This window comes from Aulonocara stuartgranti (genome assembly GCF_965226115.1).
Source record: "Aulonocara stuartgranti genome assembly, chromosome: 3".
Lineage (NCBI taxonomy): Eukaryota > Metazoa > Chordata > Actinopteri > Cichliformes > Cichlidae > Aulonocara > Aulonocara stuartgranti.
The window spans coordinates 12,321,686-12,343,810 of NC_138941.1; the positions used below are offsets into that span (position 1 = coordinate 12,321,686).

General features: G+C 40.6%; 1 protein-coding gene and 2 long non-coding RNA genes across 6 annotated transcripts in view; 2 read left to right on the forward strand and 1 right to left on the reverse strand.

Moving 5' to 3' along the window:
* LOC309702165 (NACHT, LRR and PYD domains-containing protein 3-like) overlaps positions 1 to 22,125 on the forward strand; it is a 217,121-nt gene that overhangs the window by 45,334 nt on the left and 149,662 nt on the right. The window contains exon 1 of one of the 2 annotated variants that reach the window (XM_082526621.1): positions 21,509 to 21,515. The exons of the other annotated variant lie outside the window; for it this stretch is intronic. The gene's annotated coding sequence lies outside the window, so the exon portion shown is untranslated. Of the gene's footprint in view, positions 1 to 21,508; positions 21,516 to 22,125 lie in introns of those variants that run through there. 2 annotated transcript variants of the gene reach the window in all.
* LOC309702483 lies at positions 4,955 to 6,364 on the reverse strand. The gene is made up of 2 exons (XR_014275543.1): positions 5,804 to 6,364; positions 4,955 to 5,179 (listed from the first exon to the last, which is right to left on the reverse strand). It is a non-coding gene; the product is annotated as an uncharacterized lncRNA (long non-coding RNA).
* Positions 6,481 to 10,067, forward strand: LOC309702471. Of its 3 annotated transcripts, XR_014275530.1 has the most exons (8): positions 6,481 to 6,658; positions 7,379 to 7,418; positions 7,564 to 7,610; positions 7,923 to 7,967; positions 8,807 to 8,836; positions 9,290 to 9,358; positions 9,565 to 9,639; positions 10,035 to 10,067. It is a non-coding gene; the product is annotated as an uncharacterized lncRNA (long non-coding RNA). The 3 variants fall into 3 exon arrangements; XR_014275529.1 differs by having other exon boundaries at positions 9,290 to 9,639; XR_014275531.1 differs by lacking the exon at positions 8,807 to 8,836 and having other exon boundaries at positions 9,290 to 9,639.

Sequence of the window (22,125 nt, forward strand, 5' to 3'; positions counted from 1 at the left end):
CACATGACCTGAGGACTTTCCCACTATATGAACCTGCTTTTAGTCGCCCCTCCTCCCTCGCCACAAGCTTCCTTTACAACATAACTTATAAAAAACAACTTTATTGACAATCAGCAATAACAATTACAGACAGTCTAGAAGAAGAATCACATGATCAAGGAGCAGAAGTTTATGGTTTTAATAGCTTTTACATTTTGGGAAAGTTTTAAAAACATTGTTTGGTTTTCTTTCTAAAGCGTTGAAAGGACGGCTTTGCATCAGAACAGTAAGATCAGCAAATGAATCCATTAAAGTTCTTTTGCCTTGTTTGCAAAAGAAGCCAAACAACATTTGTGTCACAAAGAGAGACTTCAGAACAGATCAAAGATCACAAACATCAGGCACTGATGGAAACAGCCAAACACAGAAACAGAGGCACCAGCAGGTGAAGGAGGCCTGTTGTAGAAATGACTCTGAGTGCTCAGGTAGAAACGCATGAAGAACCAGTGCGTCTAATATTTGGAGACCAATCTGTGTTTGAGCGTCCTGGATGAAACACAGATCATGTTGCAGAGCGAGGACGTCGTCTTTCCTCCCGAGTGTGTAACTACAGGACGTGTGCAGAAGGTTTAATCGTCCTCCTGACAGTTACTGATGAACGAGTCCTTCAGGGAGGCTCCAGGATCACTGTGGCTTTTACCAGCTGCTGCTAAACTGAGAGGTGTTGCTGCTTCATGTGTGAAGATGTTTGCATGGCTTTAACAGTGCAGACGTTCCTCATGTGCACCCATTTCATATGTTTTATTGTGATGTTTAGTAACATCTGCTTCCCTCCTTCAGGCAGACGATAAAGTGAGCTCAGCCTTAAACATGTGGAGAGAACGTTTGACCGACAGTCCTGGGACGACTGCAGAACAATGGTTTGTTTTTAATGATAAAGTTTCATAATGGAAATAAATGCTGAGCCTGTTTCATGATGTTGGCCCTGCAGCATCAGGCAGGATTAATACTGTAACAAACGTGTGTCACAGTTATAATGACTTTAAATGAAGACTTGGGTTGGATGGAGATGTCAGCTGGATTTGTGCTGACTGTCACTTTAAATGTTTTCAGTTCAGCTTCTAAATCTACTTTTGTATAATGTTTGCTGAGTTTTGCACTTCATGACGCTTTTAAGAAGAGCCAATAAATCCTGACTTTACACAAAAATAAAGATTTAATGTGTTTAGTGTGACAGTGGAGGAGAGCGCACATAATAAGAGTCATTAACAGAATGGTGACAATTATAATCTGTCTCATTTTAGGAGCAGCTCACAGGCACAACAGTCTACAGAGCAATCAAAGCACCAGTTAAACGTCCATGTGACCGGCTTACAGCCAATGAACAATCAGTCCCCACTGTCCCCACCAACATCACTGTACTGGAGAGACTGTGCTGCCATGGTCAGAGATGAACTGGTACTAAAATGTAAGGCAGCTGATGTGTGTGGCCTTAGCAGCACAAATGCATCACGGCTGCAACGCTGCAGTGTGTTTAAACATTTGAACATTTCTGTGGCTTCAAACCAGCAGCTGCTCTGTACTCAGTCGTGTTTGTGTGTCTGTCAAAGTGATTGTTGTCTTTAAAAAGCCTTTTGTGTTGAGTTTTGTGAGCAGTGCCGAGCTTCTCTGTAGTCTAAGCTGAGTCGATATATTTGATTCCATGTTTGGTGTGATTTTCAAAGTCAGCAGCAGCAAACCCATACGGTAAAAAAATACATTTTTCCTGGCCAAAATATATTTCAAATATATGGTAAATATATTTTGTATTTGTGATGCTCCAAAAAAATATATTTTTGAAATTGAAAATATATTTCTTTCAAACCAAAATACATTTCAAAACATATTTTAGGGTGAAGAAAATACATTTCCAACCTTACAGTAGAATGTATATCAAAGTATCCTTTATTTAAAATATATTTAGTGCAATAATGATGATAATGATAACAATACTAAAAGTAACATGTTTTATGCACATCTGCAAAAAACAGTTGGATTCAAACAAAACAGAGTCAAAGGTCTATCACGAATTAGGTTGTTTATTCATTTGCTTACAGTATTTCACATTACACAATATCTCACTATAATGTAGCGTTCATTGACTTTGAAATTATCTGTCAGTGATACAGTAAACAAGATACAACAACTGCTATGTACACTTTAGTTTTTGACAATATATACAATTTAGTACTTAAAGGAACACACTCCACTGTTTTGGAAATAGGCTCATTCTCCATCTCCCTCAGAGTTAAAAATGCAGCGTCTTCTTTCTAGATCTGTACGTTAATAGGGCTCTGGAGCGTGATCTTACGGGATGGGGCGTAGCCAGGATTTTTGGTCAAGGCGCCATATTAGCAGGCCAAACAAATGCTTGCTGTGTGGTCGGTTGTAATGTTAGATTGCACTACCGACAAAGGAATAAGCTTGAAAACAGGCTCTCTTTTCATTGTTTCCTCACCTGGAAGCATCATGAGGGAGCTTATGTGTTGGATGTTACCAAAAGAAGGCGTCTAGCCTGGATAGCAGCTGCGAGACGAGCTGATATTCAGTTCTCTACCAGCCACAGATATCTGTTGGTGTGCTCCAGTATTTTCATTCAGGTAAGTTCTAAATAAGTTCATATTATTATTTATAGCCTGTTAATTTTATTTTCAATGCGCTCTGAGATCATAGCACAAACTTAGAACAAACATGCAGAACTACCTTCTATTTATAGAGTTGCTAATTATTTGGCATTATTGCAACAAACCAGCCTATGAAATGAATGAAACAAATCCTGACTGGGTTCCAACACTACACATGGGGCACTACGAAATCCCTGCTTCAAACTACATGCTACATACCACCATGCCAATCAGATTACTTCTTCCATGTGTGGGTAAAAAGGTGACCTTCCTGGATAAGATGGCAAAGGTTTGCTGCGTTTTGGTGAACATGTGCCCCAGTGTGGTAGTAAAACCAGGGAAAAATGCTCTTGTTAAATACTCTTAAGTCTTGTGCTGTTTATGTAGTGATAAGTTTTCTTTCTTTTTTTTTTTTTTTCCTTTTTTCTCTTTTTTTTTTCTCCTTCTCTTTTTACAGTTGCAGAAACATATAGGTGATTGCTGTAACGTATGTTTTAATTTTGAAATTAAAGCAGCCTTTTTTCCGTTAAAAGGTTCTTTGTGAGGATCAATCCAGACATGGGAACAAAATGCCCTGCAAAACTTGGTACAAGCTGCAAGACAGGTCGTGTCGTAAAGAGGAAGGTTACAAGAATCAGCCCTCGGATCACCACCTTCCTCCAGCGGCTCTCTGAGTTTGAATGGAGGACTTCCAACTAGGTAAGAACAGAGATGATAATATCTTTTACATAGCTGATAATTATATACATACTGTACACACATCCATACAACAGTATGAATGATCTCAGACAGATGTGAACAAGTGAATAACCTGAGCAAACATGAATATTGATGATGTGTCTTTGACAGGTGGTGATGAAGACTACGCTGAACCCGACCATCCTGGTAACGGAAATCTAAATCCCATGTCACATTCTATTTCCTGGGACCCACTGATAATTATTACATTTTGTAAATGAGTTTTGTTTTACAATTGTAATAGTTTATTTAATGTTCATGCTGGTGGGTTTGTCCTGTTTTTAGTGGAATGAAAAACTGTTTTCCTTAAAAAAATCAGACAGAAAGGTGAAGGACTGTGTAGTTTTCATGTACGCTTCTATTTATTTTGGTTATTGGCATTGTTTTTATTCAGTTTAAAAATGTTTTTCTTGTTAAAAAAAAAAATCAACAATAAATGTTGGTTTAATTCACTATTCTGAGACTAATTTATTTATTTATTTATTTATTTTTTGTCCCGTTTGGATCTATAGCCATCAGAATTGTTGTCTTGAGGCCAAGAAAGATGGCAAGCGGATTTATTTTACCAAGTGGATCATCATGGCCTTGCCATATTGGTCCATTTGATTGACCTTTATTATAATTATGAATTTATTTTATTTTCAGTTGCAAACGGGACAGACATAACTGTGGGATAGGACAGGGGGAAAGAATGAAAGAAAGAGGGGGAGAGAAAGAAAGAAAACCAAAGGGGGGAAGAGACGGTGAGAAGGGGGGGAAGAGAGAAAAAAAAACAAACAACAAAAAAAAAAACTCCTGGGTCACCTGTATGGAGAAAAAAAAAAACAGAGGAGACAGCAAACAACAAAGAGCAACATAATAATAGAAAAAAAAAGCACCATCACAATAAACTAGCTAGCCATAGATATCAATAGTTACTAAATAATAAACGATATTGTGCAACACGCAGGATAGACAGCGCACAGTGTGCTTTGAGGCAGCAGCCAAGAAAGCTGTAGTCCGCGTCTGTGAATACCCATGTGTACACCTGTGTGCATACCTGTGTGGATCAGCATGCTTGCATTCCAAAGGTTTCTCCATGTGATAAGTGATAAGTTTTCAAAAGAGACAGTAAATTACAGAATGCTAGTAGTGGGTGATATTATACAAATGCTGTCATGATTTTATGTGAACATTTTGTCATTTGTAAACTATACATAACATTTTTTCTACATTGTAACTGATGTGATGTTCGACAAAGTGCTTTTAATTAAAAATAGGCAAACATTTCTTTGTTTCTTTATTCAACTTTTGAACAGTGGTATTTAGTAAGTACATATTCAGTAAATGCAAAGTATTTACATGGCCCCCTAAATTAAAACATTATGGGTTATTCAGAACAGAACTATGCTTGGAAAAATATTGTCCCATCAGTTGATCCAACTCCTCCACAGTAGCAGGTGGAACTTTTCTTTTTTGAGGATGGCTTCTTTTACCTGTCACTACAGATGGTCTGTCTATGTTTTGATCAAGAACCTTTTTTTTGGGCAGCTGAAGAGGAGAAGTCTATCTTATGGCCAACCTCTGGCTGTATCTTGGTCATATTACCCAGCAAAACCCAGTATGCAGGTTCATCTGTAACAGTCCTTGTGCCACAGATCCTCACTGTTGCTTCTACATTAAACAGAAGAGCAGTGACATGGCTGCAAGTCTCCACGACTCTAGCCATACAGCTGCAGTGGGCGGCTTCAACCTTCCCTGTGATGCTCACAATGACCTGTGGCTGCAATGCTGCAATTCAGTCTTTAAGAGTGCAGGACCTGAAGCACACACAGACAAAGTTCATTTAAAGACAAGAACTATGAGCCAAGGCCGACACAAATGTGTTTTATTTACTTTCAAATCCATTTATCATAAATGTAACAAATAAAGTGTTTTTATGTATCCATCTATAGAACGCTGCATGTTATATTCTAAATCTGCATGTTTCTTTTTAGAAACCTATCAGCAAAAAATGAACCTAAAGTATGTAATGCAAGGATGTAATCACTTTCAAGAGGGAGAAAACATAAAGTTCAACTTTAAGTGACAATTATGGACACCTAATATGACAAGCAGATTCTGCAGGTCATTAATCAATGTATAAAACTAAAACAGAATGTATTTTTAGTGACACAGGACACAAACAAGGAAGCAAGATGTGTAATTAGGATTATTTATAATAAATATGAATTAATTAGGGCAATTTCTTTAACCATAAAGAATAACTAAATCCTTCAGGACAATGTCACATCAATGCACTGAACTCACTATGTTATCCCTCTAACAGAGCCTCTACATGTTCTCACTGTAATTTCCCCCTCACGAATGAATTTTTGCTAGCACTAATTTGAATGCTGGGGGGAATCAAACGCATTTTACTCGCAGTACTCAAGCTGACTTACCTTTGCTTGAATGACGGCGTACTCACAACGTGGAGGCTTAAAAATAGCCAAATCTTGTACCCAGTCCTTGGTGAATTGGATGTGCGCCTCCAGAGATTTATAATTGCGAAATTGGTGCGCCGTGTATGCTCTGACTCCACAGACAAGGTATGAGAGTAGATCATGCTAAGTCAATAGCGGTTTGGTCTTCAGGGTTTCTACTCCACGGCTATATTTCATACGGGTCCACATTTCAACAATCAAGTACAGTCTCTTTGCATCTGGACAGAATCTGTCTCTATACCGTCATTTTCTTTTGAGCTACGTTTCAGAATGGTTCGTAGCAATCTTGTTTTGATTCGTGACCTGCCAAGATGGTGCTACGCTCCCACAATGCATTGCGACATTACGTCAACTCCAAAGCCCTTTGCGTGCAGGAGTGTATGCGCATGCGCATTGCCACGGTGGTTTAAAAAATAAAGATATAATGAAAAGTAATTAATAAAAATTAAATATTTAAACATTCCCACAAATGTGCAATGAACGTGCAAAAACTCTCTTTAGTAGTTGTTGCTGTTTCTTTCTTTCTTCTTTTTTTTTTTTTTTGAAAAATAACGACGTCTCTGAGGCGCGAAATCTGACAGCGAGAGGAACGGCCGGATACAGGAGATGGGAAGAAACAAGCCGATTATGTTCGCGTTAATTAAGTGGTTGGAAGATGTACAATTCTCAATTCTGCCAACTGAACATATACGAGATTTTAATGAGGATGAATAATTAGCCGGCATGGAGGAAACGGACCTTTATTTCGTGGAGTGGCGACAAGAAGCCAAGGCGGGTGGCCAGTCTAAGAAGCCTCCATCATCAAGCTAGCAGGTGCCTTTTCCCATATAATATTACTTTATTCTCGTGTATTTGGAACGGAAGCGTAGAGCTGCCACCCAGGCAAAAGAGAAATATAAGTATATCACGTTATAACGTGAAAAGTTTATCGTTCTAACAATATACTATCATGTTTGAACAACATGTTTGAACAACATTGTACGAAAAATGTACATAATTATCACGTCCGTACAATATTGTGCGAACGTGACAATTATGTATATTATAATAATGTGATATTATATTATACCAGTGGTTCTTAACCTGGGTTCGATCGAACCCTAGGGGTTCGGTGAGTTGGTCTCAGGGGTTCGGCAGAGCCTCTGCTGTGACGTGCACGGCTCATTTTGTGCACCAGTAAAAAACATATCTACGTCTAATTTGAAAAAAAAAAAACACACTTTATTTTTCACTAAAGAGGGGTTCAATGAATGCGCATATGAAACTGGTGGGGTTCGGTACCTCCAACAAGGTTAAGAACCACTGTATTATACAAACATGAAAAGCATAATGTTAGAACAATAAACATTTCACGTCATAACGTGATACAGCTCTATTTTTCTTTTGCCTGGGTGGCAGCTCCACGCTTCCATAATTTGGTAATCAAAATATGTAACTTAATTAATTATATTGTGACGTACTTTTGCCTTTTCTTATTATTCTGCCTTCTCAATAACTATCAAAGCCTATTCACATTTAATTTGGCTTTCACAGAAATCCTACCTCTCCTTCTGGCTACAGAGTACTTACCAAGGTTAGAAACAAAGAACAGTTATGCTTTATTAATGTTCGCTAATTACAATGTTCCACATTTCCTTGCTTTTTAAGTCATTTTTAGGCTTTTTAGAGTTTTTGTTTTTTATTTTTTTAGCAGTAATGTTTCTGCCTATTTATTTCAGCCCATGAAATCGAATGCAGATCTTCCTAATGTGAGATTTACATAAATGTAAGTAATTTTGTTTGTCATTGTCATTAATGTTGTTGCTGTTGTTGTTTTTGTGCAGTTTGCAATCATATAAACCTAGCAAACATCAGTCAGCACAGTGACTAACCTAAACAGATTCTTGCTTTATTCACATATATTATATGTAATTATATATACCTGCACATTGTACCTAGGGTTGCAGCCACTTGGCCCCACCCCATTGTTGTGACAGCCCTGATTGTACTTATACACTACATCTGAACAGGGAACAGTCTGCCACATTAATGTATTTTTAAGTGACTTGTTTGTAATACATGAATTTGTTTTTTACAGATGTCAAAGTCTCAACCTCATGCTGCCCTCCCCCATCCTCCTAAAGTAAGTATTTGTTGTTGTGGTTTTTTATGCGGTGTCTGTGTCACATGCTAATCATAATTATTGAAATAACTGTTTTCTAACAGATTTTCCAAAACACTAGTTATGTTTGTTGTCATTCAGACCAATACTACTGCTTAGACATTGTTTAGTGGTCATGCATGTTTGACAAGCTCGTTATGATACCAAAACAGTAGGCCTATCACAATAATCGATATATCGACTTAACACACAGTACATGTACATGACCTCAATAATTGTTGATGATGTAATTTATGTGCCATTATATTTACAAAAATAAAATATAATGATAACAAAACAATAACATTAAATATCATTGTTTTCTATTTGTTAGAAAATTTACTATTTATTCAAGTTTTTAAGGTATCTAATATTTTGATTCCTAATTTCAATGATCTAAATACTTTAAGAATTAGATGTTGGTTTGTCAATTGAAAGTGTGTAGATCTTGCATTATTATGGTGTTATATTATGATTATACATTCAAAGACATAAAATGGTCTTAAAATGACAATGACATAACTTGTCGCAATTGTTTATGGGGCAATATACCGACCAACAAAAAGTCGTTATCGTAACAGGCCTTCAAAACAGACGGTTTTATGATTGATAAATTAAAAAAATAAATACATTTAATTTCTCTGAGATTCTCTAATATTCAGTTACAGTTCACAACACAGCTACCCGTACATGCAGTATTATACTGTAAATATAAATCTCTGCATTTAGCATCCCACTAGAAGCGTCACAGTTACTGCCTCTTTTTTTTTTTTTTACAAATACCTGTACTATCACTAACACATTTACTGTTTTACTTTTAGCCTGTGGATACAAATGCAGATTTCCTTAATGTAAGTTGTGCATTTTAATTACATCATGTTATTTTTATTATTATTTATTTATTTATTTTATTTTACATTCAAATATTTCAAGCTTCTTGGTTAAAGAAGCTTGATTGCTAGTAGGTAAAGAATAGTTCACCTATAATTCATATTCCCAATTAATTTCTCACCTCTGATTGAATGCCTTTGTTTGTTTTCCTATAACAAAACATTTTTGCTGGATATATATGGTGAATTTATATGCATAGATACAGTCGTAGTGCTTGACACATGCAAACAGCAGTAGATGTACTAAAAAGGAAATAATTACAATCATGATGTTGATTGCTGATGTCAGTATATATATTTTAGAGGAATGTTTTGTTTTTCACCCAAAATAACTATATTGCTTCAGAAGAGATTTATTACCCTACCGGACTCTTATATATTGTTCTGTTTTTTGTTTGTTTTTGTTATTTTCAGGTTCAATGGTGCGTGTTCTTCTAATGGCCGCCTTCCCACTGGAGGTTTTGATCCACAGCAATTTAAAAGGTAATCAGCTTTGAAAGTCAGTTCAAATGGTTAGCTAATAGTACTTTAAAAAGCCTACAACTCTGTCACCAGTTTCTTTACCAAAAATTACCCATAAAAGTATCGCTCAATAGCATATATTGTAGTTCAAATGTTTAGTTGTACAAATATCAAATTTTTGGAAATCTAAAACTAGTCAAACACTCAAATGTTCATGCTTTTTATAGGAGGACAGAGCAAAACGGACATCGGCGCAGAGTGAAGAACTGCCCTTGATAAGGACACTATGACAGCCATATATAGTATGTGAAGACTTTCTGTGTATCTAAAATTGCATACACCACAAGTAACTTACTTTGCAACCATTAAAATAGGTTGTAAAGTAAGTTACCAATACAAATAGGTGATGATGCATTGTAGTGGTTGGTCTCAGACAAAGAAGGTCAACAGATTTATGAATGCTGGAAGGTAAGGAGAGACGACCAAAAGGGGTGTTAGCATTACTGTAATGTGAACTGGATAGACTTCCCATCTAGGAAAAAAAAAGAGGTAAATTATGCGTAAAATATATCTGTATTAATATCTGTATCTATATAAACAGAAATATCTGTTTGCTAAATGAAGCCAGCTAACATAAGTCACATTTTTATTTTAACTCTGATAAAAGTAATAGAACTGGGACTTTTGTTTGTTACAGTGGGGGTAAGGAAGGGGTTTCCCAGCGTGTCCAGAAGGGCTTTGAGGATTGCAGTGAAAGCTGGGGGAACTGAGACTGTGTGTGTATATATATATATATATATATATATATACACACATATATGTATATGTGTGTGTGTTTCTTTTAGAATGTTTAAGTATGTAATGAGAATAAACTTATAAAATGAATATTCCTTGCTTGATTGATATGCTATATGTATGTTTTAAACATCAAATAAAGATTTCTTTCAGATGTTACATGTGAATGTGTTTTCTTAGAAATATATGAAGGGTTAAATTTATATTTTTTTGAATGATTTTAAATACATTTAAATTGTATTTTGAAATATATTTTATTAATATATTTCAAAATATACAAAAAATGGCCAAAAAATATATGTGCTAAAATACATTTTAAATATATAAATATATTTCAAAATGTATTTTAAAATATATTTTTTTACCGTATGGGCAAAGCTACACCAGAGGGTTGTGCTGTGTAACAGGTTGGTGCAGGTGGTGTTATCTACATTTGAACATTAGGCAACAGTCTCATGAAGACACTTTCTATTGTTCACTAAAGACCAACAATAACAGAGACAAAGGGAGAGCAGCAGAACTAGTGCTAACAATTAGCACTGCTAGCCTGCCCACCAACACCAGCTAATGTTCTAAAAACGATGATCAATGATTTTGCTGTAACGGCTCCAGCTGTCTGTGTCAGGGACACGTTGGAGATGAAGTGAGTGATCCAGTGACAAAGGTTTGGAAAGCTGCAGTCAGCTGAGACTAAAGGAGTCACCTGACCGAGAGACCAAATGTTTCACTGAGAACGTCCAGATGAACAGAATCAACCTTTGGGATAATCTGTTCCACACATCCATGTTTCACTTACTGCATTATATTTCCTCATTGCTGTGCACACAGGCCTGTGGCTTATAACCAACTCCAAGTTCAGACTCAGAGGCTGCTGAAGCTGTTTTCTGGAACAGAGACGTGTTGGATATAAAACCAACTCTTCTTTATGTGTCAGCACTGAGGAAAGGAGCAGCTTCGTTTCTAAGTGTATGAAGGACTGTAGCAGTGTGTGTGTGAGCTTTATTTCACAGACAGAACCATGTCAAAAACACAACTTCAGGTAAAAACAATACAAAATCAAAGAGTCTGATCAGAAGGATTAAACAGAGGAGTGTGGGACTGTTTTTAACAGACAGCAGGTTAAGCCAGGCTGGAGGAGTAAACTGAGCCTCGGTGTGAGCAGCAGTGTGTTTGACAGGAAGCTGAGATAAACAGTCTGGAGCCCATTTAGTGCTTCATATGAAAGTGTGAGGATTTGAAAGCAAATCTAAAATCAAGCAGGAGTCAGTGTGAGAATGATTTGTGCTTTTCCTCAGTCAGATGCTGGGAGTTTCAGTTCATCCATGTTCAGCGTGCTGTGCTTTGTGTAACAGGAGAATATGACAGTATAAATCAAGTCTTCATGTCACTGAAAGCCTCCACAGTCTGCTATGGAGGTGCATCAGTTTGGATTTACAAGAAGAACATTTCTTAAACCTGCCACAAGATGGCGCTCCAACAGAAGGGATGTCCACAGTGTAACACAGACACACACATACTGTGTGAATGTGTGAGTGAATGGGCTTTCAACACAAGGCTTCTGCTGCTACCTTTAATGACATAATTAGCTAACAAGAACAAACTGTTAATTACCACCAAAGAACGGCTCCAGATTTTAGCTGCTGACCATTTTGTGAAACGTTGATTACATCAGCTTATTGTTGATTTTTCAACCTTAATATCAGCTGCTTTAAAGGAGCCTCGTTCTCTGGCAGTAACACTTTTCTTCACTAGATGCAGTGCAGGCACAGTCTGTGTTTCTAAACTACACACTAATGTTCATTGTTGTGCAGCTAAATCCTCCCTCTGGATGGGAAGAATCCCTGTCAGGCTTCAAACACCTGGCTTGGTGTTCTGGAGCTAATGTGTCACCTGTGAGGACTCTGAGATGAACACACAGCAGACACTTCAGTTCTCCGTCTGTGTGTCCTCAGTTTCCCAGCATGCCTTGGCTGTGGTGGTGGAGGTGAATGAGGGGGAACATGCTGCTCTGTCAGCACTCAGGTTTCATACCTGGTGATCTCAGAGGACAAAGCGGCGTTACAGCAGCGCACGTTGATGAGACCTGATGCTCTGAACAGTTCAGACTTCAGCCTCACTCTGAGAAAACAAACAACTGACTGTCAGCAGCAACTACACCTGCTCCATCAGTGACGGAGAGAAGAACTGAGACTGAGAGACATACAGCTGCAGGTCAAAGGTCAGAAACGCCCGCTCTTTGTACGGGTCAGGAGTTAGTACTGCAGAGGTCAGAGGTCAGCTTGCTGACAAACCATTTGAAACAGTTTGGAGCTAAAAGCACAACAGCAGAGGAAAGAAGAGACACTGCAGAGATGATGCAAAATATTGTGTTTTGTTCTCAGCTGTCAAAAAGTGTAACACACGTGTTCCAGCACAGCCTTTGTGTACTTTCACTTCTCCATACTGTCCATTGGAAATCCTGTTTGTTACTTTTTGATTTCAGTCCATGTGTCCAAAGCAAACTTCTGTCCCACACTTTCTCTGCTGACTCTTCACCGATGCTCAGATGATCTCAGATGATTTCACCAGAACTCATCAAAATTCGGGCTCCACAGAAACCCAGACGTCACTAAACAAGCGTAACAAGCAAAGTGAAAACTGGTCGTTCAGCTTTATTGACCAAAGATAAGCTCACATGTCACCTCATGACACAGACACTTATTTCCACAGCATGCACGAGGACTGACAATAAGTGTCTATAAAGCCACTTCTATCTGCCACACCTGTGCTTCTGTCATGGTTGCTCTCCTCTCACTCTGTCATTTATCCACAGTCTGCCTCCCTCTGCTCCGTCAGCTGACGTCCTCTCTACACCACCTGCTGTGTTTTATCCTGCAAAAACACATTTAAGAAGCGTTGCACCGAGTAACGGGAGGAACTGCTATAAAATCCATTTAAAGGAGGTGGTGCTGAGTGCTGTGACTGGGGTCCCACCACTGACATCACGGGTGGAGGACATGTTGGAAAACTGCTACAAAGTGCTGTGCAGCCAGCAGAGCTTACAGTCTGTCCTGTGTGTCATACAGGCTCTCACACTTAGTGTTTCTGTGACACATTGAAGAGAAGTTTGTGTTGTTCACAGTTGTGCTTGTACTGAGTGACAGCTGACATGACCTAACAGGAATAATGTGTCTGTGCTGAATGAGAAGTAACACACAATGAAGTCTTGATGCATCTCAATCATCCAGGAAAGTGAGTCTGTTGGTTCTGTTCATCTGGACGCAGCGTTTTGTGGGAGAAACGTGTCGTCATCATCAGGTGACGTCTTCAGTCTCAGCTGCAGGTTTCAGTCTTACAAACAGGACATTTGCATAAAGACTGAAAGCAGCTGCAGGAACGATGGGCTGGGAGCTCCGTTCCTTCATCTTAATTATGCAGATTCTCAGGACCATTGATCAACAACCACTGATCCATGTCCATGAGTCCCATTCACAGAGATGTGGGAATGGCTGCAGTCACAGCATGTAAGATGGAAATAAATGAGAAGTATTTAGCTGAAGTGGATTTGATTTATGTTACTTCTTTTTTAACTTGTAGTTCTACATTGGAAGATTATTGTGATATTGAAATATAAAAATACATTTATATTCTATTATTTTCTCAAAGTAAGCGTCACACTCGTGGAAGCCGGTGTAGCTGCCGAAACGCCTGCATTTATGGAGACTTTCAGCCCCAGGTAGGCCAGTTATGGATCTTGGATCCACATTATGTCAGCAGCTGTTCTCCACCGTGAACTGTGTTCAAACAAACACGCTCACGCCTCACAGACGACAGCTTACAGTCCTGTAGAGATAAAGTGACTTCGTACAGCCCCGACCTGCAGACGCTGTGCGCAGAGGTTCAGGAGCAGAAGTCCCGTTGTAAACATATCACGGCAGACCCGACGATGTTTGCATGAACGCGCTTTTCAGCATCTCTTTATTGACCACTTTACACACACGGTTGCTGTGCGCACACAGCCGGCTGTAGCTTTGCAGCTCACAGCCCGACACACACCAACAACAGCAGAGAGAGCACAGACGTTAAGGCGTGATTGCGGGTGCCGCTCAGGTGCGTCCGCCTCCCCTGCAGCGGCGCTGCAGACCACGCCCGCCACACGCAGTAACCAGGTAAAATACATACTTAGGCAGAATTTTGCAAATATCTATTTTTCATTTTGTAGCAGCATAGAGCTTTTTTCCAATTATTTTTTAAAAGTCAGGTCAAGGCTCCTAAAGCCCAAAGGCGATATAACAGTTTGTGTTTGCTACATGGATCATTGGAGTTCAGCTTTCCTTTGTTATATTTCTTTAAGAGCTCAAAATGTGTTCATTACATAAATCAAATGTAATTTTCTCTGTAGCACTTCATGGATTTCATAAGCAACACACTGTAGTTGTTCACACAAAGCATAAAGGTAAAAACAATATACACAGTGTTATCTTCATTTTAGATGTCACAAAGTATTTGCGGCTCCCAGTGTTTTCCCGAACCCTGACCCTTTGCGTGGAAACCGGGTCCAAAAGGCTCTTTGGGTGTTAAAGGTTTCTGACCCCTGCACTAGGCCCAACTGACACATATATTTGATTCCAAATACAAAAAATAATGTGTAACCTGCTGGAAGAATGTAGGAGGTTGAGACAGGATCTCAACACTTGGTGTCTGCAACAAAAGACAACAATATGTGGGCCGATCGTGGCTCAAGAGTCGGCAGCTCGTCTTGTAATCGGAAGGTTTCCGGTTCGAGCCCCGGCTTGGACAGTCTCGGTCGTTGTGTCCTTGGGCAAAAAAGCACTTTGGGGTCCTCAGGGACGAGTAAAGCGCTCTACAAATACAGGCCATGTAATGGCAGAAACATTCTCTAGTGTAAATCCTGACTAGTTCATTAACTACAGATCAGTTTCAGTGAACATTATTCACAGAGGGATCTGAGTTCCTTATACCAGACTCTACAGAAACTGTAACACTGTACAGCTCTGCGACTCAACAATATGACAACAATGTAACACACACTAGAATCATCAAATAAAGCCCCACTAACCACTAGAACTAACTAACTAGCACTGGACACTTGCATATTAGAGATTTCTACCACCATAGGAGGCGAGATATCATCCTTGAACCAGAGCATCCAGCCCTCAATTTCGGACATAAAAAGCGACGTGGCCAGGCATGATAACACTTTGACTGAACTGCAGGACTGTGCCTCGAACCACTCTGACACCATCGCCACTCTCCAGGCCACTGTGGAGCGTTTGTCTGCGGAGGTAAAGAAGTTAGATGAGAGATGTGGAGCTCTTGAGGCACTCCAGGAGGAATAATTTAAGAACTGCAGGAATACCAGAAGGCACAGAGGGACCCAAGATGACTGAGTTGGTTCACACCTGTTGGCGGAGGCGCTATCTCTCGAGGAGAAGCCACTCATCGATCGAGCACATAGAGTGAATCGCCAGCGTCCCAAACAAAGTCATCTTCCTCGGCCCATCATCTTGAGATTGCACTACTACCACATTGGTGAGGAAATTCTGCTGAAAGCTGCAGAGAACAAGAACCTGATGTATGAGGGTTTTTAAAATAAACATCCTCCCAGATTTCCCTCCCTCTGTTGGAAACGCAGAGCCGCATTTGCAAATATGAGAGGAAGACTACGTGGGATGACCGGCGTCAGGTACAGACTGCTATACCCTGCAAAGCTGTTAGTGACCCATGGTGATGTGAGGAAAAGCTTTACCGATCCCAAAGAGACCGTAGACTACGCGGAGAAGCACCTCTCCCACCCACCTTCAAATGTATTAAAAGCAAGGATATATCTATATGTCTAACGCTGACACAGCACTGTGTTTCTTCTTTTCCCTTTATATTCCATGTAAAGGTGAATATGGAGCGTTTATGGCGATTTTCTGAATCTCGGGCAGATGAACTTCCCTGAAGTGTTTCCAGCTGGGCGTCGAGTGTTTGACCGACGCATGAAACGACACGTTTGTGAGTCTTTGTGAGTATTTATCACACGGCGTGCTGCGGGGAAAAGCCTGTTGTAACATTCATGTTTTAGCCCCTGACGGCTCTTTTTGGCTTTTCATCCCTAAACTCTCTGCATGCTCTTTCATGTGATTCGTTTTATTTTGAAAAGTCTCAATAGGATCTTGAGCTTTATTGTGAAAGGTTTATGTGGAAAATAAAGAAGCGGACGGCGGAGCCACGCGATGGTTTTACCGGCGTTGTTGCTAACGAGCGTCCGTAGTGTGGTTATATTAAATATAAGAGAAAGAGAGAACTTTAATACAGACACTACAGTGAGCATCACAACCATGTAACATATTTTACACCATGAAACAAACGATGTTTCATATCATCATCTGATATATATGTTATATGGAACAGGCCCAGCTCAGGCTGCCTGTGATGCAGCACAGCGCCACCCTGTGGTCATCACTGCACTGGTGACACTACAAACAACAAGTATACAGGATGGACGGTGGCCCTGAGAGCTCACACACACTGCTGCTTCTAAAACACCATGAAACAGGAAAATGCTGTGAAAGCACAAAATAATCACAGTTCAAAGAGACAATAGTGACAGAAACAGAGGCTTCACTGGTGCTGAGGGAGAAATCCCAGAGAAGCTTCCTTCCTGCCAGTATACGAGCCCACCAACAGAGACAGGACCAGTTCATCCTCCATCACTTACTGTGGCTCACGTTGCTCTTCTGTTGCTTTGCATCACAGACGCGTCTTTACTGGCTTCTTGTTCTAATTGCACTTAGAAACATGTTGTCTTTAACCTGTCACAGCTGCCCAGATGTTGCTGCTGAGAACATGTGGAGCTGATTCATGTAGTCATGTGTCTGTGAACAGCCAATCACAGGAAGACTTTCAGAAGAAACTCAGAGGAACAGCTGAGATGTGCTGAGTGACACAAGAACTGACAACAAATGTTAAAGTTCAAATGGTGGTTTTGTTTGCAGGGACTGTGAGTGGATGGAGATCCTGGTCCTCCTCAGCTGTGAGTTCTTCCTCTGTCATGAGAACCTCAGGGGGAGAACATGTGCTCACTCTCAGCTGCTTTAACAGGAAAGAAGCTCTTTTAGATCAAAGCTGAGAAACTGTTTGTAACAGCGAACTCTGTCACCTTTCTCTCCTCAGCCTGCTGCTGTCAGGCCCATGAAGCTCTGCTGTAAAGGCTTCCATGTCCCAGGCTTCACCTTTACCTGCTGACCAACGGGAGGCGTGGCCAAAACAGCGATGGGGAGTGGAGCAGCAGGTAGCAGAGGTGAGCCTCTTGTATGCAGCCTGTTATCTGTGGGACCAGGGAGCACGTGACAGCAGATGTTGCTGATTCAACATCTGTGTGACAGCTGGAGCAGCACAGTCTGCAGGAAACATCTGTGCATGTAGGAGACACCAAGGTTTACATGGTGGAAGCAGACGACTGACTCAAGCAGCCTCACATCACAGGCTGCTGGCTACAAGCACATGACCACAGTGACTGGTTTCACTGGTGTCTGTCCCAGTCTGTGGCAGAGATACAGGAAGTCACAGACAGCCTGCACACAGCGTTTCCTCTGGAGTGTGTTTCACACCCTGTTTGTGTTTCTCACTAACATGTTGTAGTTCTTCCTGCACACAGCAGCACTTTGATCATTTCTCCTGCTTTTCTTCCTTTTCTAGCTTTTATACACTGACAGTAACACAAAACTCCAAAGTCATCATTTGAGGAGCTTCTTAAGAGTTTCTGTGAGTTTAGTGAAGTCAGCCTCTCAACAATAAGTGTGTGTGTGTGTTGATTATCTAATGTTCAGAGAGGACTGCACTGATGTAGCATCCAGGTGAGCAGCTTATGAGCCAACAGGGGAAATTTAGCTGTATTATTGTTGTTTAAATATAATAATTTATGATTTCATGTTCCAATATTTCACTTTTCCCAACGTTTTGTTATCATTTGGTCTGAAAACCATGACAAACAGCAGTGTTACAGTTGTTAGCATTAGCTGCTATAGAGCACTCAGTCACTGTATTGGTGTTAGCGACATGAACATATCTGAGCTAACTGTGTGTTCCAGATGTGCAGCAAACCCAACTGTCCCTGTGTTTTCCTGCTGTAGACATTATCCCCATGATGCTGACGTCCTCTGGTGGGACGAGCTCACACGTTTATGGATTCAGATGCTAACTGGACCAGACTGGTGTCAACCTTTGTGCTATAGAAGCAAATCAAAGAAGAACCAGTTGAACCTGAGCTGTCTGTAGTGGTGACACCAACACCATGTCACCTGCACATGCTGACCCAGGGTCAGTGTTGAACCTATAAGCTGTGTCCTCACAGTTCAATATGTCCTCACTGCACAGGTCAATGACATCAGAGCTGTAATGTTGTTCCCGTCTCACTAAAACTTCTGGCATAAGGTGACTTTTCTGGGTGATTCCTACTCCAGGGTCACCAGTTTGAATCCCTCTGTTACTGCTGGGAACGTGCTGCTAAAGTGCCCTTGAGCAAGGCCACGTCCAGCTTATGAAGCCAACCCTGGGCTCTGCTTGCTGGCAGTGACAGAGTAGATGAAACAGCTCAGTGGATGCTAACTCACAGCTAACAGCGCTCTGTCATGGATAAGTGAAATAAAGCTGACTGACCCACAGCTGCACACAAACACCTCCAACACCTACAGGTCAGCAGGTCCACTGCTGTCTCTGATGGGCCCAAACTTTGCTTGTTCAGCGTTTCACTGGAATCTAAGAGTTGTTTCTTAATTCAATTCAGTTTTATTTACACAGCACCAAATCACAACAGCAGTCGTCTCAAGGTGCTTTATACTGTAAGGTAGCTCGTACAATAATACATACAGAGAAAAACCCAACAGTCATATGACCCCCTATGAGCAGCACTTTGGCGACAGTGGGAAGGAAAAACTCCCTTTTAACAGGAAGAAACCTCCGGCACCAGGCTCAGGGAGGGGCGGGGCCATCTGCTGTGATTGGTTGAGGTGAGAGAAGGAAGACAGGATAAAGACATGCTGTGGAAGAGAGACAGATGAACCGCTGAGTGTTGTCCCGTCGAGGTGGCTCTTCTATGTTGTGCATTTATGGCACCAAACCACAAATGCAAAGGAAGAAAGGGTCGAGGCACAGCACCCAGCTGCCTGACAATATTCAGGCAACGTCCAAAGCCCCACAAAGGACCTACCCACACCCCACTGGCCCCGCCCAGATCAAGGAGCTGTCACAGCAGACAAAAATGTGAAGTCCGCACATAGTCGCCATGGCACCCACCAACCCACCACACCATCCCCCATGGAGCTACCAGGAGAGGCATACTGGCCCACTGAGGATCACAGAGGAGCAGACCCAGGGGGGCTGACAGCACAGCCCTCACCCACCAGTCGTGCAGCTTATATTGTATATTGTATGAAATGAAGGAAGGTGGCACTTGCATGGGGTGGCAAGTGCCACCCTAAAATGATCCCTTGCCACCCCAAGTGCCACCCCAGTTTTGCATATGACAGTGTTGTTTATTAAAATAAGTTTAACAGTTTGAGCGTAGTTACAGTCAGCAGTGAATATAAATGCTAGAACTGGATATATTCCATAGTGTCCCCCCCTCCACATTAACAAATGGTTCAGCCCATAGCAGGACCGGCTTTCTTCTTGTTTTCAGCAGCAAGTGATGCTTATGATTGTGCCAGAGCACATTTTGAACAACACCATGGGAATTTCTGATTTTACACAGGTGGGTGGATGTTACACTGTGGAAATGAAGGAAGGTGAGTGCTATTTTAAATGGTTGTAGAAAATGAAAAAACAGCAGGTGTATTGGCTGCATTTTTAGATAAATAGTTGTTTATGTTTACAAAATGTACAATTTATATTTGCATTTCAAGTTATAAACATTTACCCAACACGTCTGTGGTTTTTTTACAGTAAAAAATACTGCTAGGATTTTAGGTTCTTTGTGTGATTTCAGATCAGTAATAGTTACATTAATAGTAATAGTAATACTAATGCAGTATGTCAGTGAAAAAACAACTAAATTCAGTTGAGCTGAAAAGATACCAAACAAAGCAAGAGGAGGAAAAAATAAAATGAAACAATCTGAGGGTGAAATACAAACGTAAACTCAAAGGAGTCACAAATGTCCGGTTGTATTTCAGACCTCAGAGGGTGAATCCAACAAATCATGAAAAATGAGGTTTACATGTTTGTTCATGACAGTGCAGATTTCTGACATTTTGTGTAATTTAAGCTGCAACAATGTGACAGTTTTCTAACAAAAACAGTGAAACTTAAGTTAGACTTGTGTTTGTAAATGAAGCGCCCCATGTTGTGTAGCTTTCTGGAGTTTATACTTATTGGGCTACATATGTATTTAATATACAGGCTGTACAGTACATAACATCAAAACTCACATGTTTCATGTAACTAAAGTGTGTAATCATGTGGGTACAGACAATAATTAAGTTATAGACTATATTTATATGAAAAACGTGCATACTTACTGCATTTGAATCATTTTAACTACATGTAACCACCTGCATATGTGTTTGGGGGAAAAGGCTTTGATTTTGCCACCCTAAGAAAATTTCTCTAGAGCCGCCCCTGACCATTTCACAGGATTTGCATTTAAAGATGCAACAAGACTAAAATGGTTAGGGTCAGGAGGTCAAAGGTCAGGGCTCCTGTGGGTCTGAGGGCGGCCTCACGCTGGAGAAGGATGAAGGAGTCTGACCTGAGCCAGTGTTTGACATGAACACATCAGCACTGCTGTCAGTGAGCCTAACGACAGCCGTTAGCATCATTTCAGTGTTTCAGTCATAAAAACACTTCCTGTCACTGTGGTGGTTACAGTGACATCATGCAGTTTGTGCTTTGACCTCCAGAGGGCGACAAATCAGCACAGACAGAGAGCTCCATTCAAACTTTGCTGCCATCAGGAATAATTCTTCAAATATAATCATCAGTGTTTGAGCAGTTATGATATCAGGGACAATCTAGACATGTGTGACAATACTGAACATGTCACATGACACACCTCAAACATCATGTGATCCACTCTCAGTCTGCACTTTCATTCATGACTTCAACAGGTTGAAATGAGCTTTGAAGAAACATCAGTTCAGTGCTGAAATATTTAAACGCTGCAGGAAGAAGAACAACAAAGTGATGACGGATGTTTGTGCTTCAAACAGGAAAACCAGCAGAAATAAATCACAGCCTGCCAGAGGTTTGGAGTTTCCGAGGTGCACTGAACGCAGCACAGTGTTCCAATGCTCCTGATTGTCCTCAAACGTCTCTTTGGGTGTTTCCTTCCTGCTCAAAGTTTACTTTCACTTCCTGAACTTCGTGGAGTGGAGCTTGTTGTTGGTGTGAAGAAACTGTAAGTTTGCTTTGTTTCCTCCTTTAACAGTTTGTCTTTAGGAACTTTACTGTTTGTTCAGCTCGTGTTTGATTTCTTCACACAACAAACTGTGTGTGTTTGTATTTCCGGTCTCTCCATTAAAGTCAGTGTGTAATGTTTCCTGGCTAACATCAGCTGTGTGCAGCTTAGTTCAGCACAAATCTGCCGCTCCATAGTTCACGGTAACGGACTCACAGCTGGACCAACGAGGCCGAGTGTGTCCGCCACTCTGAGCTACGTTCGTGTTTGTGTACTTGTAGTTTGTACTTTGAGTTCACTCAGAGCCCACAGAGGACGCAGCGTACGTGATGACGTCACAGCCCTTTACCTCCTTTACTGTCACTGTGATTAATATTTACACACGAGACACCTGCAGAGCTCTGACGCTAAGCTAGCCACACAGCATGCTAACACTAAGCTAAAGCTAGGCTAGCCAAGAACCCAGAGTGAGGTTAAAGCTAGTGATGGGCAGATGAAGCCTCATGAAGCACTGAAGCTTTTCATCCAATTGGTTCACCCCAACGCGAAGCTTCTTGAAGCTTCATTTGCTCTAGTAGGACACCTACTGGACGTAAAAATATTAGTTGGC